Source organism: Malaclemys terrapin, chromosome 4 (assembly GCF_027887155.1).
Source record: "Malaclemys terrapin pileata isolate rMalTer1 chromosome 4, rMalTer1.hap1, whole genome shotgun sequence".
NCBI lineage: Eukaryota > Metazoa > Chordata > Testudines > Emydidae > Malaclemys > Malaclemys terrapin.
In genome coordinates this window covers 112,263,183-112,278,765 of record NC_071508.1, presented here as the reverse complement: position 1 = coordinate 112,278,765, position 15,583 = coordinate 112,263,183, and the positions used below count along the sequence as shown (strand labels likewise).

General features: G+C 44.0%; 1 long non-coding RNA gene across 1 annotated transcript in view; it reads left to right on the top strand.

Moving 5' to 3' along the window:
• The window catches only part of LOC128837186 (uncharacterized), a 77,521-nt gene that overhangs the window by 9,021 nt on the left and 52,917 nt on the right, over nt 1-15,583 (top strand). The window contains exon 3 of the long non-coding RNA XR_008444915.1: nt 11,935-12,015. This is a non-coding gene — a long non-coding RNA (uncharacterized LOC128837186). The remainder of the gene's footprint in view (nt 1-11,934; nt 12,016-15,583) is intronic.

The following is a 15,583-nucleotide window of genomic DNA, read 5'->3' as shown; positions in this document are numbered from 1 at the left end:
ATCTCCATTATGCCTGAGGCTCTGGCTGAGTCTGGGAAGTTAGCCACTCTTTTATCAGAACAATGTGATTATTCTTTGAGGCATGCTGGGCTCAGCCTTGCCCATGACTTAGTAGCTATCCCTCAGTCTCACTGATGAGCTGGCAACATCAGCTGTATGTAGTGGGGCTTAATTAGAAAGTCTGACCACAGATGTTACTTAAATAAAGCTGTGCGCTCACTGGGGGGAGAGAGGAGTTAGGGAGAATTCCCCACTAGGAAGGGTCCGTAGTTTAGAGTGGCTAGGGAGCAGCCCTACAGGAGTAGGGTTAACTCCTGGAGGCTTACAGTAGATAGGAGCCCTGAGCTAGGATCCACAAGGACCAGAAAATGAGATAGAAGCCCATGGGGGCGAAAAGGCTAGTTTAAGTGTATTTAAACTCCAAGGGGGGAAAACCCTAGTGGGGTTGGTACCCTGCCAAGGAGGAAAGAATTGAAGCTGAGCCCAGGAAGGGCAAAGGACCTTTTGTTTGTGAAGCTGAGTCCAGGAAGTGGACTGAACTGTTGTGAGACTTGCCTAGAGGGCAATTTCTCCATAGCCATCGAGTTTTGTGCAGCTACATATGTGTTATGCAAGTTATTTAATTAGCTAATTGCATACTTGCAAATAGTTTGCATAGAACCATAAACTTCAACTTAATAATTTGTTCCAGTATCTTTCCAGATATCAAAATTAAGATGATTGGCCCTGCCTCAAGCAACATAGGGGCAGTGATGGGGGTTAGACATGGAGCTGCACAAAACATGGCAGCTATGACTTGGGTTGCCAAGCTGGGGGAGTGCAATTTCTAGGAATTGGGTAGTATCTCTTTAAATACCGCTAGCAGCCTTCACTGTCTTCTATGATCCTGATGCCACTGGAGCCCTGCAGAACTGTAGTGTACACCGTGCAGCAAGGCCTTGCAGCAAAGCCTTGTACTTTCCAGGGAGTTGGTAAACAAGGTTGGAAGTTGCAATAAAATCCATCCAGCCATTTTTAGTTTACCAGAGATATTAAGAATTGCATATTTTGCTGGTTAGGAAGACATTATGAGCTAACCAAACAAAGCCTCAGAAACAGTTATGTTTGAAACGTCAAGCTTGAAATACTCCAGTGCAGAATTCTGCTTTAGGTTTGGGGAGGGAAAATATAAGAGAAAGGAAGTTAATGGATAAAAATAATGTCCCATACAGCTGCAGAATGTTATTTCCCTTGCTCATTTACAGCAAGTAAAAAAAAAAAGTTAAACAGCCAAGTGTTCAGCTGTCCCTAGTCTACAGAACAGTTGCTTGATCATTTGTGCCCTTACTCGTGTATTCTTATTTTAAGAGTCACTTTCAACAAGCGTCAAAGTGCAGCAATAGTAGAGTGGACAGCAGCAAACTGAAGATGCAAAAGGAGGGGGATAGTATGTCATTAACTAAGGTGTTTTCACTCTTACCAGCATTCTCAGCTTTACAGCAACATGAAAAAGTGAAGCAGAGTGAGCCAGACACCCAATTATCGCTAACGTTTTTACTAACCACACAGGCTTTGTCTACACTGCATGCTTCCTTGGGCAGCATGTATAGTCTACTCGGGTAGGCCCCCTAGCATAGGTTTAAATACCTGTATAGACAGTGAGGCTTGTCTTAGGGGATCAGAGTACAAGCGCACCTGAAGGATGTGGGTATGTACCAGAGTACATACCCTACACGGGTCTCTACATGCTCAAGCTGTGCCTTCCAGTCAACACTGCTAGTTTTAGCTGAATAGCTACTAAAGCCTCTCTCCACTGCAGGAAAAGACTCAAGCAGCAAGGAAAGGCTCTGGTGGGGTGGGCGGGGGAGGCAGAGGGAAAAGTCTTTAGCAGTTCCCCTGCAGAGGGGAAGGGCTCCAGCAGTGGGGAAGACTCGGGCAGCAGGGAAGTAAACTGGCAGGTTGAACTTTTTCCCCACTGCCTCCCACTGCCAGAGCCTTTCACTGACATGTGTAGCTACATACACCTCTACCCCAATATAATGTGACCCGCTATAACACGAATTCGGATGTAACACGGTAAAGCAGCGCTCTGGGGGGCGGGGCTACGTGCTCCGGCGGATCAAAGCAAGTTCAATATAACGCAGTTTCACCTATAACGCGGTAAGATTTTTTGGCTCCCGAGGACAGCGTTATATCGGGGTAGAGGTGTACTACAATATAGACACAGCTTGCTTTTCACTGTGCCATGTAGGTTCACATATCCTACATGCTGCCAAACATGGAGTGGAGTGTAAACATAGCCATGTACAACCACATATGCAGTTGTCATCTGCTTCATGGGGTCATTTCTGAGAGTGTCTCATCCATTCAATATGCATTCTGTTTTTAGTACCTAATAATTGGAGCTCCAGCAACATAAGTGGGGAAGTGAATGAAATTGGACAGTGCATCTGTAAAAACTCTTCCTCCAGGATGACCTTCGCAGCAGACAAAGTAGAGCAGACAGTGGAGGTGGAGAGTTATAAGTAGGGCTGTCAAGCGACTAAAAAAAGTTAATCGCACTGTTAAGCAATAGAATACCATTTATTTAAATATTTTGGGACATTTTTTACATTTTCAAATAGATTTAAACTACAACACAGAATACAAATATTGGCCCTGTAAAAAAGAAAGTGTGTTTCAGCTCACCTAATAGAGATTGCACTACAATACTTGTATCATGAAAGTTGAACTTGCATATGTAGTATTATAAGCAAAAAATAACTGCATTCAAAAATAGAACACTGTAAAACTTTAGAGCCTACAAGTCCACTCAGTCCTAATTCTTGTTCAGCCAATTGCTCAGACAAACAAGTTTTTTACATTTGCAGGAAATAATGCTGCCCACTTCTTGTTTACAATGTCACCTGAAAATGAAAACAGTCATTCGCATGCACTGTTAAAGCTGGTGTTGCAAGATATGTGCCAGATATGTTAAACATTTGAATTCCCCTTCATGCTTCAGCCACCATTCCAGAGGACATGCTGATGATGCTCGTTAAAAAAATACATTTATTAAATTTGTGACTGAACTCCTTGGGGGAGAATTGTATGTCCCCTGCTCTGTTTTATCTGCATTCTGCCATATATTTCATGTTATGGCAGTCTTGGATGATGACCCCGCACATGTTCATTTTAAGTCACTGCAGATTTGACAAAACACAAAGAAGGTATGAATGTGAGATTTCTAAAGATAGCTACAGCACTCAACCCAAGGTTTAAGAAACTGAAATGCCTTCAAAAAATCTGAGAGGGATGAAGTGTGGAGCATGCTTTCAGAATCTTAAAAGAGCAAAACTCCAATGCAGAAACTACAGAACCCAAACCACCAAAAAAGAAAATCAACCTTCTGCTGGTGGCATCTGACTCAGATAATGAAAATGAACATGCGTTGGTCGGCACTACTTTGGTTGGTTATCAAGGATACTGTCATCAGCACGAACGCATGTCTTCTGGAATGGTGCCTGAAGCATGAAGGGACATATGAATCTTTAGCGCATCTGGCACGTAAATATCTTGCAACACCAGCTACAACAATGCCAGGCGAACGCCTGTTCTCACTTTTAGCTGATGTTGTAAACAAGAAGTGGGCAGCATTATCTCCCGTAAATGTAAACAAAACTTGTTTATCTTAGTGATTGGCTAAACAAGAAGTAGGACTGAGTGTACTTGTAGGCTCTAAAGTTTTACGTTGTTTTGTTTTTGAATGCAACTTACAGATTTTTTTGTTACATAACTGCACTTTCACAATAAAGAGATTACACTATAGTACTTGTACGAGGTTAATTGAGAAATACTATTTTTTTTGTTCATTTTTTCAGTGAAAATACTTGTAATCAAAAATATAAAGTAAGCACTGTACACTTTGTATTTCTGTAACTGAAATCAGCATATTTGAAAATGTACAAAAACATCCAAAAATATTAAATAAATTTCAGTTGGTATTCTGTTTAACAGTGTGATTAAAACTGTGATTAATCGAGATCAATTTTTTTTTTTTAGTTAATCGTGTTAGTTAACTGCGATTAATCAACAGCCCTAGTTATAAGGTAATTTGAGGACAGGCCTCCTAACCGCTTTAAAAAGTACTCTGGAGCTTCTTCCAGGGTGGGTGGGCGGGTCCGATTTGGGTTTCAGTGAGACTAACCAGCATTACCTCAAGTGCCATAGGTATGCTAGACAAGTATCAGCAAAGCTGCAGTCATAGCAGCTCAAGGCCAATGCTTTAGCACAGGGATCCCCCTAGGGTGACCAGATCACCCAAGACAAATATCGGGACGCGGGGGGGGCAAAAAAAAAAAAAAAACCTTCCTCCGCAAGCGCTGGAGGGAGGCCCGGGAGATGCAGGGGAAGCGCGGGGCCGGGGTGAGTAACAGTCCGGCCTGGTCCCTTGCAGGCAGGACTCAGTTGGGTGGTAGGGCGAGGAGGGGGGCGGCCCGCGGTGTCAGGCGGCGGCTGTTCTCCCCCCCGGCCAGCGGGACTCGGGAGCAGCCGCTGCTGCAGCTCCCACTGCCGCGGGGGCAGGAAGCAGCCATGGCGCTCCGGGGCTGCAGCTCTGGTGCCCCCGAACCCTCCGAGCCGGGGCCTGCTGCGGGGACCCAGCAGCGCGTACGCTGGGCCCAGCCCCTGGCCAGTCGCGTCTGGGCTGCTGCCCAGCTGGTGCTATCCCGCGGTGGCCCCGGAGTGGGGGCAGCAGGCCCCAGCCCCCCCGTCCCGCTCGGGTCCCGCAGGGGAACGAACGGGGCTGGGCTGCCGATGCCTCCACCCCGGGGCCGCCGCGGGATAGCACCAGCTGGGCAGCAGCCCAGACGCAACTGGCCAGGGGCTGGGCCCAGCGTACGCGCTGCTGGGTCCCCGCAGCAGGCCCCGGCTCGGGGGGTTCGGAGGCGCCGCAGCCGCGGAGCGCCATGGCCGCTTCCTCCCCCGCGGCAGTGGGAGCTGCAGCAGCGGCTGCTCCCGAGTCCCGCTGCCCGGGGGGGACAACAACAGCCGCCGCCTGGCCCCGCGGGCCGTCCCCCTCCTTTCCCTACCGCCCGACTGAGTCCTGCCTGCTCGGGGCCAGGCCGGACTGTTACTCACCCCGGCCCCGCGCTTCCCCTGCGTCTCCCGGGCCTCCCTCCAGCGCTTGTGGATGGGGGAGGAATGGTGAGCCCGGGGAAGAGGCGGGGATTCGGGGAGGGAGCCAATCAGGGGAGGAGGGGGCGGAGTCGGGGCGGGGGGGGGGGTGTGTGTGTGCGAGCACTTCCGGGCTCTAGGCTCCGGGGCATTTCCTTGTTTGTCCAGTGTCCCGACCGCATGTCGGTTGGGACGCGGGACAAACAAGGAAATATCGGGACAGTCCCGATAAAATTGGGACGTCTGGTCACCCTAGATCCCCCAGCCTGGACCACACATTAATAGAGGATTGTCTCATGAACATCTCCCTCCCATTCACCATCCCAAAACCATCCCTTGGGCAACCACTGCTCCTCCAGTCTGCAAACAAAATTTGCATTGAATCCCATGAGCCAAGGAGCTGAACAAAGCAAGGACAAGATACCTGTGCTCTCTGGTTTATAGAGGCGGCATATTGTCAGGGAGCAGCATGCCCAGTCTAAAGAAGAGAGACACCCACCTATGTCATTAGGAAGTGGAGTTTCTCCATACTCTCAGCAGTGGAAATCTCCCTCCGGACTCCCAGAAGGGCAGTGACATTTGAATCAAGACCTAAGGCTGCACTGTGGGAGGCAGCTCCTTTCAGAGGTACTTGGGGACAAAAGGAGGGGGGTGGATGGGAATTGTTTTAGCTGCTTCACTTTAACTGTTTTCAGGAATTCCTAGAAGACATTTCTACAAATAATCACTCAGCACGGACCGCAAGGGAGGAGATTCAGTTGAGGCCACAAGAGTTATAGACAGAGCTAGACTTCGAACTGCTATGGACGGAGGTGAAATCGTTGGAGACTGATCAAGGAGCTCTATGAGGGGTGCTCATCTATTCAACACCATATGTGGCGAGACAAAGCTCATTCACATCCCATTGTTGGGAAAGGCATTAGACATTCATAGGGCCTGATCCTGCTCTTGCTTACACCAATAACTGCAGTACAGTTACACCTGGTTCACACCAGCATCAGTGAAAGCAGGATCAGACTTATAGAAACTAGAGATGACAAAACCCTGTTTGGTCCATTCAGATCACCTCTTTCTCCCCCCTTGACCCATGGTCCTGGCCTCAGGATTGTGCCTTGTCAGTTTCTCAAAAGCTTTGTCCTTCCAGTTTTAAGTGACTAAATATGGGACTTCCACTATTACCCTCAGGACCTCCAGACATCTCTGAATAGATCGGATTGGGGTTTGGCAACTGGCAGGTCACCTACAGCTCAGAAGCCAGGGGATCAAAATGAGGGATACAACCAAAATCAGCAGCAAGATAAGGGAGCCGGATATGATGTGTGGATTCATATCTTCATCAAAACCAGTGTCTCTGCTCTATTGCAGTCAATGGCAAAATGCACATCCACTTCAGTGGGAACACAACTGGACCTGAAGAGTTCTATAACCGTGTTGCAGTCAGGGATGCCCTTCTCTTGGACTGTTGCCCCAGTGCAGTGCTAGTTATCGCATTACACCAGCACAGCCTGGTTGGCACAAGCTCCCTGTTGGTTTCTGGGTGCAGTTTAAGGAATTTTGGAAGGAGAAGCATTCAGAAAGTGGACAAAGTAACCCCCAGGGGGATAGTCATTCTAGACTTGATTCTGACTAATAGGGAGGAATTAGTTGTGAATCTGAAGGCAATTTGGATGAAAGCGGTCATGAAACAATAGGTTTTTATGATTCTAAGGAAAGGAAGGAGTGAGAGAAGCAGAATAAGGACAATGGAGTTTTTTGTTTTTTGTTTTTTTTAAAAAGGCAGAATTCAGCAAATTCAGAGAACAGGTAGGTAAGGTCCCATGGGAAGAAAATCTACCAGAAAAATGATAGAGAGTTGGCAGTTTCTCAGAGACTATGTGAAGGGTACAACAGCAAACTATCCCAATGTGAAGGAAGGATAGGAAGACCAGAAAGAGCCAAGATGGTTCCATCAGGAGCTTTTTAACGACCTGCAAATTCAAAAGGAATCCTACAAAAAGTGGAAACATGGATGGATTGCTAAGGAGGCGCACAAATATTTAGGGACAAAATCAGAGAGGCTAAGGCACAAAATGAGTTACATCCAGCAAGGGACATAAAAGGCAATAAGAGGTACTATAAGTACATTAGAATCAAGAGAAAGATGAAGGAAAGTGTAAGTTCTCTATTTAGTGGGTAAGGAGAGCTAAATAACTGATGATATCAAGAGGGCTAAGGCGCTTAATGTCCATTTTGCTTCAGTCATCCCTAAAAAAGTTAATTGTGACCAGTGATGTAACACAATTAATATTAACCAAAATGGGGGAAGGAACACAAAGCAGAATAGGAAAAGAATAGGTTAGACTATTTAGATAAGTTACATGTATTAAAATTGGCAGGCCCTGATTACATTCATTCTAGCATACTTAAGGAACTAGTTGAAGCAATTTTGGATTTTTAGTGATTATTTTCATGAACTCCTAGAGGATGTGTGAGGTTGCAGAAGACCGGAGAAAGGTACATTTCCCTATCTTTAAAAAGGGGAACAAAGAGCACCTGGGGGATTATAGACCAGTCAGCTTAACTCTGATACCTGGAAAGATACTGGAACAAATAATTAAACAATCAGTGTGTAAGCACCTAGCATATAATAGGGTGATAAATAATAGCTAACAACCTAATTTCCTTCTTTGACAGGGTTACTTGCCTAGTGGAGGGGAGGGGGAGTAGTAGAGGTGATTATATCTTGATTTTAGTTAATCTAGTAAAGTTTTAGCTTTTGACACAGTCCCACATGACATTCTCATAAGCAAACAAGGGAAATGTGGTCTAGATGAAATTACTATAAAGTGGATGCACAACTGGCTGAAAGGCCATATTCAGAGTTATCAATGGTTCCCTGTCAAACTGAGAGGATGTAACCCCTGGGGTTCCGTAGGGGTCTGTCTTGGGTGTGGTACCAGTCAATATTTTCATTAATAACTTGGATAATGGAACTGAGAATGTGCTTATAAAATTTGCAGATGACACCAAGCTGGGAGGTGTTGCTTACATTTTGGAGGACAGGATTAGAATTCAAAACAATTTTGACAAATTGGAGAATTTATCTGAAATCAAAAAGATGAAAGTCAATAAGGACAAGTGCAAAGTACAACCGTTAGGAAGAAGAAAGATCCATGCCTGCAAAAGGGGGAAATTAACAGGCTGAAAAATATCTAGGGGTTATGGTGGGTTATGAATAAGTTTAGCAATGGCATCACATTGCTGAAAGGCTAATATTACTCTGGGGAATATTAACAGGAATGTTGTATGTAAGACATGGGTGGTAATTGTCCCGCTGTACTTGCAATGGGTGAGGCCTCCGCTGGAGTGTTCAGTTCTCGGTACCACACTTTAAGAAAGATATAGACAAATTGGAGAGAGTCCAGAGCAGAGCAACAAAAATGATGATACAAGGTTTAGAAAATCTGACCTATAAAGAAAAGGTTTAAAAAAAAAACATGGTCATGTTAAGCTCTGTTTTCTCAAGACTAATCAGGCCCACCTCAGTTTCAAATATGTTAAGGGCTGTTATAAAGAGGAGGATGATCTATTGTTCTCCATGTCCACTGAAAGTCAGACAAGAAGTAATGAGCTTAATTTGGAGCAAGGGAGATTTAGGTTAGATAACGGGAGGGACGGGGACTTTAACTATAAGAATAGTTAAACTCTGGAACATGCTTCCAAAGAAGATTGTGGAATCCTCATCATTGGAGGTTTTAAAGGACAGGTTGGACAAACACCTGTTAGGGATGGGCTAGGTTTACTTCGTCCTGCCTATGCATCTATGAAACTCCTTCTGAGCTTCCAATATTCAGCTGCTCCAAGTCAGGGAGGCTAACCTCCTGCCCCCACAAATATCAGCTGTGACAACGTGCACAATTTTACTGGCACACTTTAATTTTTATTCATGGTAGCTATGCCAGGGATCAGTTGCCCTGCTTGGTGTCCAGGAAGCAAGGAGTTAATTCCAGGCTGAGTGGAGAGTAACGAATCTGAGGTGGGGATTGGAGGCCTAATCTGGCTTTCAGGGGGAGCCCAAGAAACTCTAGAAATAATTGGGAGCTCTGCTAAGCTGTGGGGTTGTGGTCCTGGAAGAAAGCTTTGGATGAAAATCTCACTTGGCCAAAAGCTTTTGTAGCTGAACAAGTTGATCCTCTCCACAAGTTCACAATTGTCCTCAAGAGAAACACTCAGGCTGTAAGGATAAGGTAACCAATCTGGGTAAAAGCTCAGACAATTGCAAAGCCACAATACAGTTAACCTCCATGCACAGGTAGAAAATGTGGTGCCTAACAAAATGGTAGACAATAATAAAAATGTCAGCAGGACACTTTAGATCAGTGCGTTCTGGCTTAGTTAAAGGCTATGAGGCTGACCAGCTAGGGAAATATTACCAGAGTGTTTTTTCAAGCTCAAAATTTCAAATACAAGAGGCCTAAGGTGCAGTTTCTACACTAAAATGCACCTGCAGAGTCTGTGGAATTAGGGTCCTCAAGATTTAACCAGAACCAGTAGGGCAGAAGTCAGGTGACCCTGAGAAAGACTAGGCCTAGATAGTTTAAGGTTTATATAGCCAATATGTAAAGGAGGAGGATTGTACATTGTCTCTTCATGGCTGTATGTCTCATGTTTTACAGAAACCACTTTTTAAAGCACAAAATATTACCCTAAGCCTGGGTTATGTATTTAGGTTGAGCCTCGTCCTGTGTAAGTGCCCAGTATGGGAGGGCACAGAGAGCTAGTCTGTCCTCTTGTGCCCTGTGCATGGACCAGGTGTAGTTTTGGTATTTGTGCTTCCAAGGCACTAGAATCCCCGTGTGAGAGAGAGAGAGAGAGAGAGACACCATGTTCTCCCCTCTCTGCTAGCTCCAGTCAGTGGAATTGGGCTATTGCCAGGTGGCTCTATGCTACATCCTAATAAAGATAGAAGTGTGGCACTGCTGCAGCACCAGGGTGTGTCTACACCTGCCTCCCACAGACAGGGCTTAAAGCCACAATCCTACCCTATGAGAGCTGCAAATTGTGATGATAGTTTGAATTCTGAGCTGGATTTCTCATGTCCCCATCCCCAAACAATTAGGGCCATTTGTATCTTGGGTTTAGTGTAGGTCCATCTCTGGTAAAGTGCATGTCTAAAACTGTATATTGGCTATATAAGCCTTAAACTATCTGGGGTTAAAAGAACAGGAGTACTTGCGGCATCTTAGAGACTAACAAATTTATTTGAGCATAAGCTTTCGTTTGTTAGTCTCTAAGGTGCCACAAGTACTCCTGTTCTTTTTGCTGATAAAGACTAACACGGCTGCTACTTTGATACCTGGGGTTAGTCTTTCTACGGGTCATCTGCCTTCTGCCCTGCTGGTTGATGTGAAACGTGACAGCAGGCCATGCTCTACCTCATGATGTAATCTGGAAAGGGTCATGGGCAGAACCTTCCCAGTGAAGGGCCATAAGGCAGGAACACTTACACCCCTCAATGTGCAGCATTTTGTCAAGGAGGCCATTCAAACATGCTGGCTTCTGATTTTTCTGCTACCCAGTCAACATTAAAAATAGGGACTCATTCTGCCATCTAGTGGCAATTTGTGTCACATTGCTCAGTCTAGAAGTTTAGCTAGCCTAGGCTAAACTAAATTGTTCCATCTTGTCTTGTTTCTTTGTCAAAAATGATTACAGAGGGATAAATCCCTCTAATTTTTGTACATAAATCTGGACAAATACTGAAAAGAATTTTTGTGATTGTTCAGCTAAAGTTTTAAATGAATTTGCTTCACTTTTATCTGGCCTTTGTTTGCTTTCCAGGGATATTCTAGAGCAGTGGTCCCCAAACCTTTTACCTCACCCCCAACCCCAGAACCAGGCCAGGAGCAAGACTGTGGCTCCAGGTGGGGGCACATGGACAGGGGTAATGGGGACATGGGGCCAGGTCCAGAAGTGGAGCTGGGTGGTGCTCCCTTCCTGCCTCCCATGGGGGCTGGCCTGGGCTGCAGCCATGCCCCCCTGAATGTTTCTCCATGTCACCTTAGGGGGGTGCACCGCACAGTTTGGGGACTTCTTTGCTAGAGGATGAATTTGCTGGCAGGAGTAGTCTCAAGTAGCAAATTCTAGGCGAGAATATTCACAAAGTGAACTTTTGAGTTCATAAATGTGAATAAACCTGCTTCTACATTGGGCTCACTGAGAGAAAATGGAAACAACAATTGATAGCTATGTCCAATCAAAACTGCTCTAAACCACAAATGTCACTTCCTATAAAATACATTTAATGAACTACTTGTGCAGTCTACAGATCAAGAAGTAGTCATGCTAATGATTCAGTGACTGATTGATTACATAATGAAGTTGAGAAAATTGTAAGCTGTTTGCAGACAATTTGCAAACAAAAGTTAAATTTGTCTGATTATTTGCTTGACTCTTTGCATAGTCTTCCTTTTGTGAGATAGTTTATAGGTGACATCTAAATGGGACTTTTTTGTTTTGTTTTGTTCTCATTTGGTGCTCTGTGATGTGTTTAAAGAAGTCATGAAAGGATTTAAAAAAACATTTTCACACCAAAAATTCAGTCCTGTGTGTGGGGTGATGTTTTTTTATGGAAGATTCTGTAGAGAGCCAGCAGCATTATGAGACTGCAAGTAACAGGAGAGAAGCCAGAGAAGGGATCTTTAATTGGAATACTCTAGGTGTGTGGGTTTTGTATACACTTAGAACTTAAATAGCTGATAAACAGTTGGGAGAAAGCTCCATTGGAGAGAGATTTGACATTTCTCAACTCTCATTTGACAGGACAGAAATCTCCCTCTGAAATCCTGTGGTTCTTCTGCAAAAACAGGGAAGACAAGACTGGATATTTCTGATATTTGTAAGGTAAACATAAATGACACAGACTTACAAGTCTGTTAATTTACTCTATAACCTTGGTCAAATCACTTTCCCCTCTCTTTGACCCAATTTCCTCACTTATAAGCTGGGGATAATGATATTGACCTATCTTTGTAAAGTACTTGGAGAGCGACTGTTGTGAGTACAAGATCTTATTCTCTCCTGATACACATTGAACACCTGTTGGTGCCAAGTGTTGAGCATGAGAGTTGAGCAATTTACTGTCTGAGCTATGGTTGGAACTGTGTGAAACAAACAAATAACAATTCTCTCATAAACTCATAAAATGTGGTCTTTTTATTCTGTGTTTTGCACCCTTAATTTTTCATTGTCCATGAAAACGTCACAAGATGGCCTTTCCCACATCAAATACAAATGCTGGGTTCTAGCTGCAAAGCCAGTTCTGCAGAAAAATAGGCCTATCTTTACTTGACCTGTGAAACACAAGAACTTTCATCCCATTGGGGGTCATTTCCAAATATGATGGTAGATTGATTTAAAATGCTGATCTTACTCATTATTTAAATCAGCAAGCAGGAAACCTTGATTTAAGTAATTGACTTTAATGTTTTCCATTTGTGCTTTTCAGTTATTTCCCTAAAGAAAGATTTTATTATTATCGGTTAGTATAACCATTATACATGCGGACTGGCAACCAAATAAAGCCTTTATGTTAAATTTGGTACCACTTTTTGTTAATCAAGAGGATACACTATATCTGTACACATTTGTTTAAAGTTAAATAGCTTAACACACTTATTCAGATTTGTAATTTTAATATTTTTGTTTGAAAATGGTGAATGACACATTTTTTTAATTTACTAGGTTTAAAAAACAATTTTTTTAATCAGGAGTTTGTGTAGTCAGCATTTCAATTTCCATCCATTAAAATGCACAAAGACAACATTTTAAAATAGTTTTTATTAAATAAATCTACCTTAAATGTACTGAATACATAAGGGAAAAGTAAGTTTATCAAATAATGTTTTGCATTTAAAAGTAACTGTCTTATTAAACAATGGACATAGTTAACTATAGTTAGTGAATATTTCTGGTCACTATGGGCCAGATTTTCAAAAGTATTGGAGCACCTAAGAATGCAGATAGGTGCCAAGTGGCATTTTGAAAAGTGAAATTAATAGGAGTTCTGAAATTTCCACTAGACACCTGTCTGCAACTTTAGGTGCTGAAAATTTGGTCCAATGTCCTTTAAAGTTTTTAGCATTAGTAGGCTGCGTCTTCATCTCCCAATCATTTTCTCAACTTTGAATTAACTAGTCCAAGTGAAGAAAATATTCTCTTTGCACCTGCTAGCTAAACTAAAACTGAAAGAAAGTAAGACAAAAGCTTTTCTCCACAACAGAAACTGAATACACTTTTTATATTTGCTCCGTTGTAAAGACTGAAAATAATATGGTTACTTAATGCAGTCAGTGGTGGATTAGCCACTGGGCCAACAGGGCCCATGCCCAAGGGCCCCGGCCAACTGAGGGCCACCTGGAAAAATAGGCGTTCCTCTGTCTGTCTGGTACTCCTATTGGGGAACAGGGGAAGCCCCTGCGACCTGGCAGGAATGTTGGGGGAGGGGGGCAGAACTGGGCAAGCCCCCATACTCCAATTCCATTTCCCAGACAGGAGCGTGGAGGAAGGCAGGGAGGACTGCAGGCGGAAGGGGTGGGGAGGGGCCCTCTCTTGCTCTGGCCCAGGGCCCCACAAAAGCTTAATCTGCTTCTGATATGCAGTACATGACATTTATAAAGCTTAAGTTGACCTCAAAGAGAGAGATGTTTTCCCCCTGGTTCTGTAAGTATTTAAAAAGGTAAAAGGATGCGGTGTTATTAACATTTGCAGAGAGTTCATTGATGCAGTATATTTGGTATTATTTAAATGATTTTAGTAAATTTAGGCCTTAATATAGGTTGTCAAAATTTCAAATTTAATTTTAAACAGCTTTATTTTTTAAAAGAAAAATGTATTTTATTTAAACAAAAAATTTAAATACAGTAGAACCTCAGTTACGAATAGCTCAGGAATGGAGGTTGTAATCAATGTATTTGTAATCAAAAATAATATCAAGTGAGCACTCTACACTTTGTATTCTGTAAAAAGAACAGGAGTACTTGTGGCACCTTAGAGACTAACAAATTTAAGGTGCCACAAGTACTCCTGTTCTTTTTGCGGATACAGACTAACACGGCTGCTACTCTGATACTTTGTATTCTGTGTTGTAATTGAAATCAATATATTTGAAAATGTAGACAAACGTCCAAAAACATTTATAATTTTAAATTGGTATTCTGTTACTGTTTAACAGTGTGATTAAAATGGCGATTAATCACGATTAATTTTTTTAACCGTTTGACAGCCCTACTTTAAGGTTAGCATTAAACCCAAATAACTGAAGTGTGTGTCGTGCCTTCAGAGATGCTGGAGAATGCTCTTCCCTCTGAATCTGTGGTGACCGGGTGGGAATGATGTGCTGCTTGGAGGGGTAGCAGCAAGGTACCACAGCATGATGTTGTCAGTCACCGTCCTGCTGGAAGTGCCTTCATTCAGATTAGGCATCGCTGAGGTCATTGGCTACTTGTGCTAATTAAAGGTCTGTGGCTATTTTCACAAATAGTCATTGTGTTAACGCCTGGCTAAAGTCTAACTTTGGTAATTCTGTTCTGCCTCTCCACGCTTTCCCTGTACAGTAACTCCTCACTTAACGTCGTCCCGGGGTTAACGTTGTTTCGTTGTTACGTTGCTGGTCAGTTAGAGAACATGCTCGTTTAAAGTTGTGCAATGCTCCCTTATAACATTGTTTGGCAGCCACCTGCTTTGTCACCTGCTTGCAGGAAGAGCAGCCCGTTGCAGCTAGCTGGTGGGGGCTTATAACCAGGGTGGACTGGCAGCCCCCTATCAGCTCCCCTAAGTTCCCTGTGTGGAAGCCGCCAAGCAGGCTATCAGTTGCCGGCAGTTCAGCTGTCCCTCTCCCCACTGCCATGTGCTGCTCCTGCCCTCTGCCTTGGAGCTGCTCCTGAGAGCCCTCTGCTTGCTGTGCAGGGTGGCGGGGAAAGAGGGGGTAATGTCGGGATGACCCCCTGCACCTGCCCCCTGCTTACCTCGTCTCCATAGAGCAGAGGGTGGGACACAACAGGGCTCAGGATGTAGTGAGCTTGCGGGTAACAGCTGCTATCTCAATTTGCTGATCTACTTAAAAAGGCAATGTACTTAGAGAGGGGTCAGTGTACTTTAAAGGAGCAATGTGCATCTCTTTCTCTCACACACACAAGGTGTGTGTCTCTGTCTCTGTTTGCCATGCTGTCTCCCCTGCCTCCATTCGTGCTGCCTGGTAGAGTGTGAGGTTATATTAACAACAATGTGTTAACCCTTGAGGGCTCAGCCAAGTACTAGTTCATCATTTAGCAGTAAGGCATTCCCTGGGAAATATCCCACCTTCTTCCACCCTCTGACTTCACCACCTCTACCAAACTTCACAATCGTGTGTGTGTGTGTGTGTGTGTGTGTGTCCTCGGGAGCCAAAAAATCTTACTGCGTTATAGGTGAA